At 46.9% G+C, this 18,107-nt stretch overlaps 1 protein-coding gene across 2 annotated transcripts in view; it reads left to right on the forward strand.

The window, feature by feature from the left end:
• Sema1a (semaphorin 1a) overlaps positions 1-18,107 on the forward strand; it is a 139,516-nt gene that overhangs the window by 516 nt on the left and 120,893 nt on the right. The gene's annotated exons all lie outside the window — the stretch shown is intronic.

Genomic DNA, 18,107 nt, shown 5'->3' on the forward strand with positions numbered 1-18,107 from the left:
TTCAATACAAATATGTAGTCGGAGAGTGTTTCATCCATTATTACTCTTTTTCCGTGCTTTATCGCTCGAAGCGACATACGCATTTTATCGAACGGAAATTTGAAAAAAAAGCACGTATCCGTATCATTCATTTCTAGAACGTTCATTTCCGGCGAACCGAATGATTTTCGAGCGGCACGAGGATAACGTAAGAATGAAGCGTGTCAGAGAGTTTTCATTCATGGGACGTGTGACTCATCAACATAGCCTGAGTTAGAAAACAATTTCGATAAGAAACCCCTGTAACACGGCGTATCGAGATCGAAATTCGTTAGGTTCGCGGTGCGATTAAAATCTCTCCCCTGTATCGGTATGGACGGGGGCATTGAATTTTCGGACAGTCCGAAGCCACGTAAGTACGTGTGCATCAAATATTTGTATGCGCACGCAGAAGCACACGTAAACCTCGAAAGTGTCGACGACACCGTTGACACTGTGCTGCAAATCATTTCGACGATCATAATATGAACTTTCCTCGTGACGCTATATCCTCGGTGGTCACGAGATAAAAGCGTCCTCGATTAATATATAAGGGAACACGCCGGTGTCCGCACGGTAGAAAAAGGTCGAGCATCAAAGGAACAATTACCAGCCGTGAAATCTGTTTTATCTCGTAATATTACCAAAGTGTTTTATGCAATGTACCTAGTTGGTAAACGATAAATGTAGACGGGGGAAAATAGAGGCGCTCCACGCATGGGTAAATTGTGGAAGGTGCGTTAAACTCCTAACAGGGTCTCGCGGTTCGTGTGTCCAAGTATATCTGTAATCGATTCGCAGGATCCAAAAATTCCGGCCATTGTCGTAGTCTCGATAATATACGTAGGGAGGAAAGATTTTTTCTCTAGGATGAAACGACCAACCGTCGATTCTTGACTTCTTAGAATTCTGTCAGCTACTATAACCGTTGTCGTGTAACGCTAATGCAGGCTACGTGCTTGCCTGTAACAAAAGCATCGTCGTCTCCGTCGTTCATCGGTACAAGCTGACACGAGCGACGTCGTTATCCGGTGATTGTTGGTTCTCCTCGCATTCTCGGAATATTTATCAACGCGGTACACTACAGGAACAATCGCATTTGTACATACCAGTCAAGCATCTTTAATAATGGGAAATGCGATTACACGCAGGGCCGTATTGATTTTGGGCGCAAGCCGTGGTGCAACCCGTTTTCAACCAGTGCCGATGGAGATTAATGGAAAGACACGTGAATTCCCTTTCCGCGTACTCTTCGTTCGCTACTTTCGTTATGTTGCATTCGCTATCTACGAATGCTCGCTTACGAATCCGAGTGTTCCTTTAGAAGTCTTCTTTTCTCTTTTTTTTTTTTTTTTATCCGAAACCTGTAAACGTATCTTCGATAAATAGCTTTTCCGTATATTTGTTACATGGACAAGCTCCAAAACACTCGGGTACACTGTTGTCTCGCCGCGTTTATTCGTATCGCGTCTTTGAGGTCGAGTCGGGGGTAGTTTTCGATTCGTCAGTTTTAAGGTACGGCCAATCGTCGACGACGTTAATACGATTACGGTCATTGCTCTGCAAGTATCGTATGTTTCTTACGTGCTTGGGAAACTCGGTTGAAATTCAACGAATCCCTTCAATCTATTTACGTTCGCTAAATTGACACGGAGTTATCTAGTTTTGAGGTTGCGCCATTTAACCGAGCGAAACACGTGTCATCTGATTCCCTCGGCAGTTACGTCGTCTACGATAATTGTATACGTAACTTGGTGTCTCTTTAACCGCGTTAATTTATCGCAATACCAACTGGAAACGGGGTTACAGGATCATCCTCTGGGAAAACATGGACCGAATTGTGGCCGGGGAGGAACCGGATGGGAACGAATTTTTGGCGATAATCACGTGGCCAATATTTACGTGTTTCGACGCGTATAGATTTCCCATGTCAAAGTCGTAGGTACGATCGTAGTCTAACTTGGATTACGTGGAAAGTTTGGATCAACGATTCGCGTGGCAATGCCGTAGCGTATTTGGAGGTAGTGGTCTCATGTTCGCCACGATTTCTCGTTCCGTTTCGCTTTGGCCCTCGCGTCGATGCTCCTCGTCAATACGTTTACCGGTCAATCGTTATCGACTTTCCTTTTGCACGGCACCCTTTGTGCGCCGGGTTCTCGCATCAGTGATTCACCATCGCTACGGCACGATAACAATATTTTGTCGACCGATAACGCGATCTTCCCGGACAAAGGGGAACAGGGAGACGACGGGGGTGGCCACCTTAAGCCGTTTGTTCTCGATCTCTTCCTCGCAGGGTTGTTCCGTGTTTCTTCGACGTTCCGTCGAGTTTAAAGGGATGAAATACCGTTCGTTTTATTTTTTCTCCCTCCAACCATCAGATTACCGTCTCGGCTGTGTCCCTTCCGCTTTAGACTCGTCCTTCACGTGTTCTCGACGTTTCGCGATCAAATACCTTCGATCGAGTACGTCTGTTTGCGTCTTAGATTCGAAACACGATAAATAAAAATAAAGAATGTCGCTTCCGAAAGAAGACAACAAATAGGGTGGCGGGAAGTGGGAAAGTCAACCAATATATATCGTGGTAGAAGGACAAGCGATGTATTAAAAAAGCCAAACTTATCGCGACAATAACAGTTTTTCCAGAGTCGGGGTTCCGACGTACAGCCATTTTGTTGGTTCGTAAAAAAGCGGTTCTATTCAGGGACACACGGGGCCGGGTCGATTCGGTGTCCTAGCAAGCCGATTCGTAAAACTGCCGTTAACCGGCTGCCGGATAAAATTCTTTTTGCCACGAGAAAAACTTTGTTCGCTAGAGGGCGAACGAAAGAGAGAAGCGAAAAGAAGCGAAAGCGTATCGCGAAAGATGCGCCTCCAGTGTGTTGGTCGTTCCATCAAAGTCGCCCGTTCAAGGCCGGTCAGGGATACGTCGTTTTCGTCGCTAGCTGATCGTTCTTGGTTGCGCGATCAATCGAAGCTTTCTTGTTCCCCTTTCCCCTCGTCCTTTTGCCAATCTTGCGGCCATAGACCTCGCTGTGACAGGATCCTGACGCCCTGCCCGTGCGAAATTAACCCCGCGGTATATAGAGAGCTGAATTTGCATCGTATTTCGCCTTTTTTTTCTCCTTTTCCTCCGTTTTTTTAATAGTTTTCCTTTTTTTCACTCCTTCCTCACCCCGCTCCCCCCCTTTTTTTCGTTTTTGTTTTAAATGAAAAGTCAGGTAGTCGTCGGTCGTCGAACGTTGACGGGCGAACGAATAGAATTCTTGAAATTGTGCCCCGGTTTTTGCGTCGAGCGTGTTCCGCGTATTGTGTACCAGACGTGAAAAAAAGATATACATATGGTATTGTTAGGTAGGAATTTTCGATCGCGTTTGTAGAACGTGCGAGCCGGAAGCGGTGCCGTTGGTACAACTTCGGAATCGCGAAATGCGGGTGTGGATAGAATTTCTAAGGTGCGCGATAAATTTGACCAAGTGTCGGAGATGATCAGCGAAAATAGTGGCGCGGACAAACTCCGCTGCTGTTTTCCGTCGATAGGTTGGTCCGTGCTATCGTAGGAGTAAATACTCACATCACGGTGTTGCCTAGTGGCAGTCTGAAAGCTGCTCGTGAATCGGCTCGACTACGACTTTCACGGGATCGCGCATGCATCCCGACATCTCACCTCGCCTATATATTACTCCGTGGCAATGTAGACGCGTGTGTATAGCTTATCAGTGGAGACTGAGGTCTCTCTCGAAAATGGATGCAATTCCAGGGGCGTACCGAGCGTTCCGCACGCGTTTAGTACCGCGATCTTCCACCGTGGGTACATATGTGTATACATACATAGACCAGGTCCAAACCTAATATCGTGTTTTGACCTCTCCTTCTCTCACAAATACACCGCCCTCGCTTGCTCTCTCAGTCAACCCCTCTGCTTACTGCCAACCCCTCTTCCCATCCTCCTTCCTCTTTCTCCGCTTCTCTCTCCGGGCGTAATCGTCGTCCTCATCCATTCGCCTCCCTGTCCCTGTCTCGCTTTTGTGCTTGCATAGGACGACACCCACAGGCAGTCACCGGCACACAAGTTTGATGTTTACTGGCTGCGGTGGTGCGTATCGTACACACTCGCGTGTGCACAGGCACAAAGTGTTAAAAAGCTCGTGTAACCGCAATGCGGATATCTCGTGTGCCTATCGTCGCGCGTATGCAGATCGTGATAGCTTCCCTCTGATTCGACGCTCGTTGTTTTCTTCCAATCGGTCGCCGCAAACGATCGAACTCGATGAACCCTCTACCAGATTTTCCATCCGTCCCTCTGCGTCGCTGTACCTGCCTTTGTCGAGTTTCCAAGCACAGTCTATCGTTAAGGCGTCCGACGCACTTTCGAATCGTTCCACGACCATCGTCTTGCGAGAAATCTTTTTAGCCAACGATCCGATCTCTTTTTACGACGATTCGTTGGAAATCGAACCGGTGTATAATTTTCACCGCGTATCACGAATTTCCTTTTATCTCTTGTTTAATTCTCGCCACCACGTGTTTCTCTCGTTCCTGCCTTTCTTCCTTGTCGCTGTTGGCTACCATTATAGTCGCGTGACAAGAGCCCCGTAGAAAATAGAAGTTTGATTGGAACAGAAGGAATTCCAATCAGAATCGCTGATTCGTCGGGCTGTGTCGTCGACTGTCACTTCGTCGCTGTTGCCACTGTCGGCGCTGCGACTAAGAGCACCAGGAAGAAACGACATCGGCTTCCCTCGTAAATAACATTTGCTTCTCCGCGTACAAACGAAGTTACGACCGTGGAACTTTGCATGAAACGAAAGACACACCGTCGGATGGGAAACGGAAAGAAAGAAACGACGAGTAACGAAAGGGTGCACTGGTTGTTGCACGCAAACAAACGCCGATTTACACAACGTCGAAGACTTCGTCGAAGTATCTCGGAGAAAATCGAGGAATATGCATACCGAGAAGCCGCGGCTCGCGAAAGCTCCGCCCCGTTATCGGTTTAACTTATTTGTAGACGCGCGTAGGGCGTCGAGTCGAAACGGGCAAATCGGTCTGCGCGCACCTGTAAATTCTGCTTCATGCAATTACAGTTTCTCGCGAAATAGTACAACAAATTCTTTCATATGAGAAATTGTAGACATTTGCAACGACAGAAGGGCACGTGTAATTGTCAGCGCCCGATGGTAGTAGCGCGTTAATGTTACTGGGAGAGCCGGACTCGCGCATTTTTTTGAAGAAACGCAGAAAGGTAAGACACGCCGCTGCGTTTCGTCCGTATAAACCGGAACGACGAAAGACTCCGGCGGTGGTGCTTTAAAGAATTTAAAGAACCCATATGGGAAGGACCAAAATGCATGCTACGAAGGCGCGACACGAGCAGAAACGAAAAGTCACGGTGCTGGTAACAGGATTTATCGCGTTCTTAGATCGTGCATCATGATACCCGGTGAATTTACAGCTCGTTTCCGTGCACTAGGGAAAAATCGATGAAGTGTTCTGCTCGAGAATATTGGAAGAGACTTTCGACCAAGAATACCAAACGATTTTCGTCGAGACTGGGCCGGATCTCTGTTTCCGGATATTTTCGAGTAAACGAGGATATATTTTTACTCGTGTATCGTTTACGAAATACTGCGCAACTTTTCAAATATATAATGTGCCGAGGCAGAATCAAGGTGTTTGTAGCTTGTTGCTGAAAATCGAGGAAAGCGTGCGGTGTAAACGATGTTGCCAAACGTTTCGTGTTAAGGGAAAGGTACAGGGGAGAGGCTGGTAAAAGCGAGGACCGGAACGCAGGAAGCAACGAACGGAAAGAGCGAGATAAACCGAATGCGTTAAGCATTCATGCAGACGTCGGGGTAGCACCGATTTCGTCGATATTTCGGTCTTCTCCACTCTGGCTTTCCCCTTGGCCCCTTCGAATAGCGACGGCAGCGTTGCTGTACTTTCGGACGCGACTTAATCACCGTGAAGGCTTCCCTTCTGCCAGTCAACGAGAAAGGATCCGGTCTTTATCTGGACTGGCACACGTTGCGTCGCTGTTAGGATTATTCTGTATCCATTCAATCGCTTCGTTAATTTTGTTCGTCGAATTACGGTAGCATTGTATCCGGACGCGATCAATATTTAGCCAAAACTATCTAACTATCTATCTATCTATCTAGCTTTATCTCTTCGTTTAACGCGATGTATAGAATTTTTCACGATTCGACATTAGGAAGATTAGGTCGTGCAACGATGAGATGGTTGGTGGATGCGAGGCGTGTAGATTAGAATTGAAAATCCGCGAGAATTTTGCTACTATGGATCTTTATATACATTTGTTACGTCGCGTGAAATGGCCCGTGCGACGTCCTTCATTGTCTGACCGTCAAGGCCCAAGCACCATTAGACAGACTTTCAATAAACCTAAGGTAAGGCCCCCACCATAAACCGAATCTTATTAGCTTGCAGGAACCTTTAATCCTGCAAATATTTTCGGTTTATAGCTGGTGTTTAAAACAGTCCTTAGGTCTATTGTACTTCCTTACAAAAACACGGAGAAAGCGGATAGTCACCTATTGGGAAAGCCGAATATTCGTCTAACAAAACAGGCTGGTTTTTCAATGAACAAGGTCAGCCACGAGCCACGTTGGTAGGAGGCTTCCTCCTCGTACCTTCTGGCATTAACGTGGGTCATAATCAATCGACATCGCGGATCGTTATCCTCACTTTTCCTAACGAAAAGTGTGAACAACGAATCCGCGTTCTTCGTGCAAAGGGCACACCCACACCTAGCTTTCTTCCGTAATAACATAGGAGCGACGAGGCAGTCTATATCCAGTCTATATCGAGTCTTAATCACGTCATCCCTCCAAACTTGTTCTCATATCAACAGAACAGTCAAATCTCAGTCAGTCTAAGTCAAGAACTAGTCAAAGGCCAGTGCAAGGAACATCAAGAGTCAGAAGTCCAGCAAGAACCTACAAGTTGAACACACACGTCATCATCGTCAGCACGAAAGGAGTCTCAGGTCGTACTCGTTCGTAGTTGTCACTTCACATACTCACTCTTCTTCACATACACACTGAAGTTGTTGGATCGTTCAAATATATAATAACCTGTTAATATCAGTGTTATCTTCAATCAACTACCTTTATTATCCCACAAGAAATAAGGCATCGAACGATTCGTGGCGTCGATTATTCAAATCGTAAGGGGAATTTACGACTCCCGTTGGCGCACTTCTTCGAGATCGCGTCTCCCCGCGAACGTGCGGGAGTTCAACATTAATATCGAATAATCAGATCGACAGGAGAGATAAACCTGTGGGCAAACGGATGTTAGTTCAGGTTAACCATTGCGAGACAAGGTACAATTCGTATCTCAAATCTATTTCTACCTGTTCGATTTTTACAAGAGTCGAGATGTTAGAAGCTGAACTAACCAATTGCCACTGCTTCGCCAAATTACCTGCTGCGAACGCTGTTCGGTCAATGGTATCGTTCCGATCAGCATGGTCACTAACGATCATTTACTTCAAAACCACAATCGTTGACTACGTGAATCCTCTAAACGTTTCTAAGGAGTTCCCTAACGGGTCCGTGAACAACGTCCATCTCGAATTTCCACGAACAATGGAGTTGTACGTATTTGTCGGGACTTCGCCCTATATATTTACGTTGCTTCTCCATCGAGAAGGAATTTTAGCGTCGAGGGACTTCCAAAGAACAAGTAACTCTAGCAACGAAAAACAAGAAGAGAAATTTGTTGCGACTGCTCAGTCCAGGTTGCAACTGATCGGTTGATATCGCGAACCGTGAACGCTATTAACTCTCAAGGTGGAAGTGGATTAAAGATGCCGAGTAATGCTGTGTATAATTGATTTATGTGCACTGTTTAGCATAACACGAGAAGTCTGACGCAATGATGAAAACTGGTTTAAGATTCCTTGAAGAAGCTTCGCCTGGTCCTTATACTTTAATTCTCCGTCCCCCAGGGTTTTCTTTCTTATCATGGTTTTTATGGGATGGCAATCTATTCCTTCCAATCTTGTAATTGTGTACCTTCGTGCGCGTATATCCTCTGATGTTGCTGATTGATACCAGATGTTTACTTTAGAGCGGACCCAACGGACACTTAGGCTCTTGATGAGGTCCGTATCGTAAGAATTACAACTTGAGACGAAGGAAATTCGGACTTTCCCAAAAAGGCAGATGTGCTGTTCGTGCCGTAAACAGATGGCCGTTCCAAATCCGGAACAAAATTAAAAACGGAATTTCAGCGACAAAAGCGAACGAACAACTACCGAAAAGAGAGTTTCGCTAATAAAGGAACAGTTGAAGCGCAGAGAAAATAAATGTGACAAAAAAAAGGAGAAGATGACCGCAGGTCGGAAGGAAAGGGACGCTTTCGTGAATGAAAACACGACGGACAGATTTCTGAATGTCCTTGAATGAAAACAACCTTGAAATTCCTAGGGTCTTAAGGGTCATGCGCTAGAAATCTGAGAATGCCAGTTTTAAGTCCTGTGTGACTAAACTACAAAGTTAGGAAAACGCGATACGATATATGTATATAGTACGAGAACTTATTACTCCACGTGAGTTTAACATAGTAACCGGCGCGCTATTTGAATGTTTCACGTTTTCTTTCGAGATTTAACGAATCTACTTGTTTCTTCATGCAATTAACGAGAAAGTTTCTTGCTGCGATAATTTGATCGATCAGAGCGGTTCTCTTTGACCTCGTTTCTCTATACAAAACCTTGCGCGTATATGTTATTGAAATTCACGCGTGGCGTATATACAAGCGTACGACGTGCACCTATGTATATTGTGTACGATGAATTTCTGCATCAGGGATTACGTACAGTTGACCCATATGCATGCGTGGTAATCGGAACTTTAGTCCTGCCTCGTACTTCATAAATATGCTACCTATAGCCATCAAATTCTAAACACGCGATTACGGTTATGGCTTTATTCTCCGCCTGTATAACGACGATCGCGTACGCAAGCTTACCAATAAAGCCTGTCGGAGCCCATATTTACGCGGCTTTCGATTTTTCATCGTTTCTCGAGCGTACCGAGATTGCGCGTAAAAATTGCAACGTACTTCAAGTAACGACAAAGTCGCGCCGCGTCGCGCAAAGAGGAAAAGGAGATCGGGCAAACGGAGTTTTCCCGGTTTTCCTTCTCCTCTTGAAAACTCGTTCGGAGCTCGTTGAACCTTCAAATGCTCGTCGCTGTACGACTAATTACTATATGTTATCGTTAGAGAAATTATGTAAAGAGATACGCGGCGAATCCGTGCTCGTACAGGCTCGTGCAAATGATCAGTGGCACGGTGAGTACGCTTCGAGGCCTATTCACCCCCATGTTTTTTCCCTCCTCGTACGCTTAGTTGTAATATATTCCGTTCTTCCGTCCGCTTGCTCTTTTGCGCCAACGTTTCGCGTAATTACTTCTTGCGTTTCGCGCGAGATGTGCGTCACCGTGAACGAGACGCAACGAGTTAGATGTATGCACGCGACTAGCGATATATTTATCGTTTCCAGACTCGCTAGCTCGCGACGCTCGCGGAATCTTCTTTCGCTGTTGCTCTTCCCCTCTTACCTTTCTCTCTTCCGGTTTGTTAGTTTCTCTGGAATAATTTTATCGCGTCGCGATACAACTTCCACCAGCGTGCGATGTACTTTCGCCGCGACAACCGTCTCCGCCGAAATTCGTTTCATCGTTTAATCGTCTTCTTCGACGCTGTTTATCTGAATCGCCTTGACTTTTACATGGGAAGAAACATACGTGCCCCCCCCCCCTCCGTGGACGTACCATTCCAAAGTTTTCGCGTTAACCTACGTGAAATTTGCGCGAACGCTTAAGAAGCGATCAAATTAAACTCGCCTCGACGGAACTCGTTTCTCCTCCGCTATTTTTGTTATCTTCGTACTTAACGATGCATAATATAATCTCCGCCCGTTATCCGTGCCGCCATTCATTTCGCGTTAGCACCAAAGCTAGGAGTCTTATCCCGTCGAGCAGTGTGAAGCTTTATGAAAAAAGAAATCGTCCTATCGTTGGCGCCCCGTCGACTTCTTCTATTTTCCTCCGCTTCTATCTCTCGGTGACGCGGTTTTCTGCTTCCTTCTCGGCTTCGACTCTCTCCCTTTCTCCGCTCGCCAGTTGACATTATTCCGTGTATTCGCTGTGTAGAGAAATGCTTAGCCAGCACTTAGCTTCACGCGGAATAGCTTTGAATCTCTTGCCTCTATGCGCATAGCCACTCTGCAGACTGAATGAAACTACGATGCATACAGCTCCGTTATGTGTTTCTCGATGGCACGCGTGCTACACGCTTGAACGTGAAAAATGGCCGCACATCGCAGTGGATTAACGCGGGTACGAGTCGACATTACGTGGCAGACGGACGGTTCGATGGCGTTGCGAGAATCACGCTGTGGGGTGTACTCGAAAAAAGAACTTATCCGTGGACGGGGAGAAACTCGGAAATCCAAAGTAAGAAGATTTGTACGAATAAGTTTCTAGGGGTGGCGGTGCGACGCTCGAGTTCGATACGGCACGTGTATCCCGTACACTTTGTACTTACCGCGCTACTAACCCCGCTAACTTATCCCCGTGGCTCGTGACCCGTGCAAATCGTAACACGCGTGCCTTCGACGTTACTTACACGCGCTCCCTATGAATCTGCGTTCGGGCAATTTAGGTTAAATACCGAGTTAACGCCTGAAAAGACGATGGTGCTTAAATAGGGGCGAGGGGTGGGCGGCGCGTGCGATTCTTCCTGTACACGTGTACGGAGTTCTGTTCGTGTTTCGTACCACGGAACGCCTGAACCGACCTACGGTTGCCGGAAAGATTCCATCGGCTGGGTTCGCTGCACGATGGGCTTCCTCGGAGTTTCTTCTTTTTTCCTCGTGACTGCCATGCCTTTCCCTTGGTGGATGCATAGGTAACGAATGAGGCGCACTCACGCGAAAGAAATTGCGTGTATTCGAACGTTACGTGCGGTCCTTCCCGTTCTCGTTCTTATTCGCGTCCTTGTTCCCGGCCTCGTCTTCGGTGCGCGCCATTTCCGTACAAGTGCCGCGCACACGCGGCAAAAACTAATTTAACAGGAACACATTTTGTCGCGACGAAAATTGGCTATGCGCCATCGAAAATCTCGTAACTACTTTAGTTGTTTCGCACGCGCTATTTCCTCCAGGGTGTTTTCCCCTTCTGGCACCAAACTGCCTTTAATTCCGTTTCCAGTGTTTTTGCTCGCAGCAGCCCGCTTTCGTTGTAATCGAATATCTCGGAACGCTACGCGTTTGATCGGCAACCAGGACGCTCTCCGCGTCGCTATCTTCCGATGTCGCGATTTCACTTTGTTTTACGCGTCTCGATACCTGCTGAGCGACACAACTTGCGCATTTTCGCGCCAGCAAGATCGCAAAGTGAAGTCGATCGCGGGTATAACGCGTTTTCACATAAATCCACGCTACGAAAGTTTGGCCACAACGAAGCAACCGTCGGGCTAATAGATTTGTATGTTTATTGCTTCTGCACGGTCTGCAGCTTGGTCGTTATATCGCCTGCAATTTATTCGCGTATGCGTCGTCGAAGATCGTATGTCGGATGCGCGAGCGCGGGCGCCTTGTCGTCGGGACGTCTCACCCTTCGCATCACGGGACAACGAGCTACTTTGCCCAGTTGGCAGGCTTCTCTTTGGATCAAGAGACGTTGCAATGGAGATTCGTGAAACGCTACTCCTCTCTTTTTTTTTTTCTTTTTCTATCGTCTGTGCTCTTCTTTGCAGCTTGGGGAAGGGGAATACGCTCTTCGACTTCGCGTCTCCATCTTGCACACGCAAGCCTTCGAATGCCGCCTCTTGCTCGATGTCTTACGTTTCAACTGGAAATATCCTCGAGAATTGGAGAATGTCGAACTCGCGATACGAAGTCGACCGTTGGAATTTTATTTTCCATACTCGTAACTGGATACTAACAATAAGCGCGGAAAAAGGTACAGGAAAAAAAGTTCCGATGTTTTCTTTCGTTTTATGATCTCGGGACGCGTTTTGCTCGTTAGTTTGGATGTAAAGGAAGAGGGTGGGCCGTCGCTATGTCGCGTCGCGGTGCATCTTCGGGGGTCACTTTAGCCAGCGTGGCGCGGCGCGGCACGGCGCGAGAAATTCCTATCAGGAAGGGAAACATCGAAACACACTTTTGTGAAATATGGGACGCCGGCTGCGACGCGATGTTTCCTCGAATATGAAACGGTAAACTGGATGGAGACCGTTTTAGTCGGTAATGTCGTAAGCGCGCGTGCCTGTAAAATCCGCGATATAAATAACGAAGAATCGATGGAAAGTCAGCGGGCACGCGGTATTCGATAGACGATTAAAAGTAAAAATTAGTCGAATTTCCCATATTGCCGACACCGTTCGGTACGACGCGTATCATTCATCTCGTTCGGTATCGAACGAAAAATTAACGCTGTGTAATTAACCCTTCCACCCTGTCGGGCCGATACGCTGGCCACGTTTAATTTCACTAATTATACGTGACCAGTAGGGATTAGCTGGCTGTCAGAGCCAACAGCCACGTCATTATGCGATATCGTTCGGAACTAAAAGGATTAAAATCGCGCAACAGAGAAAAAGATAGGTATGTATTAAGCTCGGCAAATACAAGGCGCAGCGGAACGGCGCTGGCAAAAGATATTGAAAAGACTCGAAAGAGTTAAGCAGCGGGCAAAAATCAGACAGAAAAGTCGATGCAACCGGTATGCCATGCATTGAATGAGGGCGCGGTGCACGGTGTTAGCCGAGTGCATCTGCACATCGTGCTGCAACAAGGTAGCCTCTTCGTCTCCCTCCCTTTTCCCCTCCTCCTTCTCTACCGAGGTTGCATTTACAAGAGGGCCGCTCGTATTTCCATCCTCGATGCCTGCTGAAAACCGAAACGCCTATGCTTCCTTCCTCTTTCTCGTCCGCCGACGAGATCGGTTCGTCGAACGATGCTGAAAACATCGTCGATACGCCGAGGCTTTTCATATTAGAATTTTTAAATATTCAACAATGCATCGTTTTTGCTGAGAATACCAGGCGCCTTTGCCCCCTCTTTATCTCTCCTTCTCTCTCTCTCTCTCTCTCTCTCTCTCTCTCTCGCCCTTGCTCTTCCTCTACTTTCGACGCGAGCACGTTTATATACGTGATCGATCTCAGCTGCGTTCCCTCGATATTCTAATATCGCAATGATCTCCTCGGATAAATTACATTTTATACGACGTTTCGTGATAAATTAGGTTTCGATCATGCTCGCACAACAATGGCACGGTATTCTTGGGCGATGAATTTTTCGAAGCACGTCCCGCTTTTAGCGGCAAACATCGAAATTGAGAAACAACGAGAGAGTTGTACGCACCGTCGAGTTTCGAGCAACGTTCGCGTCCTGACGTCACAGAATTCGTGTAATCGTTTGAAAGCATTCTACAACCCATCTACGGTAGATCCCGTTGTCCGGCGATGACCGTTTCAGGCTCCGACTCGATCGTGCATCGAACCTTGACCGGTAACGCTGCGATTCGGAGTTTGAAGCGTAGCGATCAAAATGGAATCGTCGGTTTGCTGTCGGATGGTATCGTTGGCATCCTAACGTCGAGATAATCTTCCACGATTTTGCCTCGAGTCATGGCTCGATGTTTCCGCTGTTCCTCGTTAGCGACCGCTTCACGGTATTTCACTCTAGCGAGTATTCGATTTTTGAGCTGGCTACCCCGAGAACGTCGGCATCGTGCCAGCGTTTCCACCGGTGGATTACAATTTTTAAATATTCAACGCCTTCCGCGAGGAAATACGAGAACGGTCGATGTCAGCCACATCGTCGATGCTCTGATATATCGCCACGATCTTAGATTGTGAAGCGCGTTTCGCTCGTCTGCCGAGATGTTTTAAATGTTGTATTTCGTGATAATTCACGACCGCGAGAAGAAGTCGAAGAAACTCTTTCGCTGACCGATTCGCTCTTAGAACGCTACGTATCTGCGATCTGTTTTTCAAATTCCAAGCATCGTCTGGAAGTTTGGTGGCCGGATTAAAGTTTCAAATATTGAACGGTGCGTTGTTGCGTCGGCAAGATACAACGACTTGCCACGGTTTTCGATAGTCACGCGCGATACTTGGCACGGATATCCAAAGAATACGAAATAGGGTATAACTATAACGCGGGATACGCAGTCGTATTCCTCTACGGCGTTCCTGAAAATATTTCTGCTCCAGCTGAAATCGCAGAACCGATCGGTCGTTATGCTTGAAGACGGTCCACCGTTTCCTCGGTCGATTCGCTCGTGGAGTGAGAAGTTTTGACGGCGGCACGGTGGTTGGTGCCAAGTAACTTTATTGAAAAGTATCTAGGTAAGTCTCGAAGAACAAAGGTAGTGCTTCTCGCGCGATTCTTCCTCTTTGGTTCGCGCTCCGTATCCCTCCTTCTCTGACTACAGCTTCGTGCCCGGCCCTGAACGGAATATTGCCTTTTTGTCGTCGTGCAAGCAAAATCCTTTCCTCCTGCTCGAACACTCGCTGGAAATTGACTCTGCTTATATCGGCTTACCCACGGCTTTGCAGCCTCTTGGCCTGCGTTTCCCTTTCTCTTCTGCTCGTCGTGACGCGTCGTTCTCCTCTTTTCGATTGCCTTCTTGCCGCGCTCGAGGTTTTCTCTTTCGGTTTCATCGGGCCGCGCCTACCGTCTGTCGCGGGGCCCTTTGTAACGTCGTTCCCGTCCCATCTTCGCTCGAGAAAGCCAAACTCCGCAACCACGAAGGCGACGTCGGAACCCGTGTGCGATGGCGCCAGGGCCAACGGTGCCGCCGCGGAATCAATTTTTCCGCGCTCGAGGGACGATCTTCCCGCATCGAAGAATTTTATTCCTCGTCGAATCGTTCCCGATCGAATGAATAATTCATCGTTAAGAAATTTCGAAGATGCTCCATTGCGCCTGAACTTGGCGTCACGCGACCGCCGTACGGGTATATCGGACTTATGCCCCGAAGCAGACACGCGTGCTCTGGCTGTTGCGAATTTGCACGGAAATTCCACGCGTCTTCTTTTACTGGCTCGCACTAATCTCGATATATCTTCTTTACGGGCGTTCGCGTTTGATTTATTTTTACAGCGAAATCTTTTTTCGTCACGTGTATACAACGCGTAATGGCATTCTTAGGAGCGTAGCGATGCGAACATCTGGTATCGATACGCGCAATTAGACTTTTGATTCCTGTGACTTTTGCCGTGACACGCCGTATACGCCGGATAATGTGACACAGGCTGGTCGGGTATATGGCTAACCGCGTATCGTAGACAAATATCTCGCTCCTTTCTGGTCGCATCTGTGTAAGCTGTGCCACCAATCGCGCATGTGGTGCTCGATGACTCACAGTCCCGTGCACTTTTCTTACCCTCCACTAATATTCCCTACGCCCTTTTTCCACGCCGTGACTCGGCAGAGCGGACGTTAACGTTCCTTCCGTGGGAGAGGCCGTGACGCGTATTTCTGGAAGAACTTGCGTCTTCGTTCGATCTAGCTGCCGGGACTTGCGGTAGTTAGCCGCGCGTAGTTTCGTTTTCGTATTCGCTCTCGTGGCTGTAGACTGTATTAACGGCGCTCCTTTCAACCGTTTTCGGCCTGGAAAATCTCTCTTGGAGTTTCATAAAAATTTGTTTGGCGCGAGAAGAAAGAGCTACTTTCCTCGCGCGATGTCTGTAAAGTATGCCACTTTACAGTCTAACGTGTTGCGGATGCATCGGGATTTTCTTCGCAACTTTTTCTCGCAGCACTCGAGGCGTGTTTCCAGTTAATTCGAGCGAAGTGCTTCGAAGGTTCGTAAATAGTTGTGGAAACATAGCGAATGCGAGCAACAGAGACGACGAAGGAGGGGAGGAAATGAGAAAAAAGGTGAGAGAGAGAGAGAGAGAGAGAGAGAGAGAGAGAGAGAGCGTAGAGACGACGAGGGTGGTGCCTCGGTTTGACTTTCCATACGTTTAAGAAAGTTTTGGACTAATTTTGCCTCTCTTTCTTTTCGATGCCGTGTTTTTTTTTTGACATGGAATTTTATATAAATAGCGAAAAAGAGAAAATGTCCCAGGCGCAATCGGGAAATCGTCTGTGCGACTTCTCGACAGCGATAAAAACTATTTTCTAATTTAATTTCCCCGCCTTCTTTTCTTTTCACCGAAATTTTCAACGTTTCTTTGTCTCGTTGCCAATTTAAGGTATAGTTGTTCGTAATGGTTTGTCACGTTTCTCGTTACGGTACGTTTGCGTTCCTCAAATGTTTGCCAAACATGTTTCCATGTTCGTAGTCAACTTTATCCCACGGTGATATTAAAAAATGTTTGCATTCTTTCCCTCTTTGTTGGCTGTTTGCTAACAAATAGCTGCATGTAGAGAGAAAAAGAGACGGAGGAAAGTCGATGAGACATTTGCATTTATTCCAGCGTTTCGCGTCATAGATTTTTGCCTTCAAATTTTTCATTCCGTATCGTGAAATCAGGTCTTGGCGATACATTTGAGCTGCTTCTATACGCAGCATCTAACGTGTACGTCGATTTTCGACCCTGTCAATTTGTCATTGACGATGATCCACCACTCCCTCCACCCTGTGTCTGCGTCCGCTCCCCTCTGCTGCCTACTTGATCGGTCCAATCGAAGTTTGATACTCGGTCCGTGCTTTTATTACCTGCAGATAGACCGATATAAATCTTCCTGCATCCGCGAATTCGCGATACACGTTCCCATATATAGGTTACACGCGTAATTCGACGGGAAACGACGTTCCGTTCGCACGCATTTATCGAAACGTTCGTCGAGGGCATCGATTCGCGATGAACGTTTTTCGATGGTCGAGCCGTTAACGGCAGATTTTTCTATTAAAACGGAGCGCGGTTTGTTCGTCCGATTTTACCTAATTCATTTTCTTTCGCACGGTTAAGCTTATCGAATTCCCGTTTCAAGATAACGGTAGCGGACAAAGTTGCGAAGCCTGTTCCAATATTTGTCAATTATTAACAACGCGCGTAGAAAATATTTTACTGTTTCATCTACGCGCCAAGTTTCATAAAAATTGATGCGTAACGCTTTTACACGACCCTCTTACAAGTTTCTGGTCGACAACGTGGCTCGTTCGGGACTCTATTTTTATCCTTGAACTGATTCAAGACGAAAACTTTCTTTCTTTTTTTTCGTGTCGGCTGTTACCGACATAGAACACGAAAAAATGTCTGCTGTTGGCAGGAAGTTTCGATTCACGGGCGGAGATCCGGAGAAACCTTCGCTGTTTATTAGGAGCTGTGATCTCCCTTAAAAATAAAAGATAGCTTCGCGGATGTTCCTTCAACTTTTCCGAAGACGGTCCTTCCCAGCTTTCGCGTCAAATACGATCAGGGTAAAAGCAAATTTTTCTTAAATCTTTTCCTTTGCGCAAATACGACTGGCAAGTTTCCCTTAGCTCGTAAACGAGTGAAATACCGAGATGGTGGATCTATTAAAAGACTTAGACTTTCCAAAGAATACCAATAAAAGCGTGCTTCTCCCGCAAAGAAAAAAGTTTCCTTCCGTTTACCGATCATAGATTATATGCATTTTAGAGGAATTCGCGTGAATCGTAAAGCTTTTAACTTGTGCAAGCTGCGAACGATATAGCTACGCCTGTTTACAAGTGCAAATCACGGCTTCCCTTCTTTGCCGATAGGAAGGTGTATTTTTATCACGAGGTTACCGGAAGTGAAGAGTTCGAGTGTTTCGTTCGCGTGGTAACCGGCGTACAGGGCCCGCCCGACAGACTTTTTCCAAGGACCCTTCTTCGTTCTTTTATAGACCAAGGTGACGCGACGACTGGCAGACTAATCGCCTCGCGATGTCTGCTAACTTTCATATCCATCTTGACATGTATCCAACGTTCACGCCCGTTAATTTTCATTTTCCTATTCACGTGGCAAGATTTATTCTGCGTTAATTCACTCTGCATCGCATAGTTGCAATCTTTCAACGGTCGTAAAGTCGAAAAAGCTTCTTCGGGAAGCAACCATTTTCTCGGTTCCGATGTATCTTTTAACGA

This window comes from Bombus flavifrons, chromosome 8 (genome assembly GCF_040668555.2).
Source record: "Bombus flavifrons isolate JBK064 chromosome 8, iyBomFlav1_principal, whole genome shotgun sequence".
NCBI classification, from domain to species: domain Eukaryota; kingdom Metazoa; phylum Arthropoda; class Insecta; order Hymenoptera; family Apidae; genus Bombus; species Bombus flavifrons.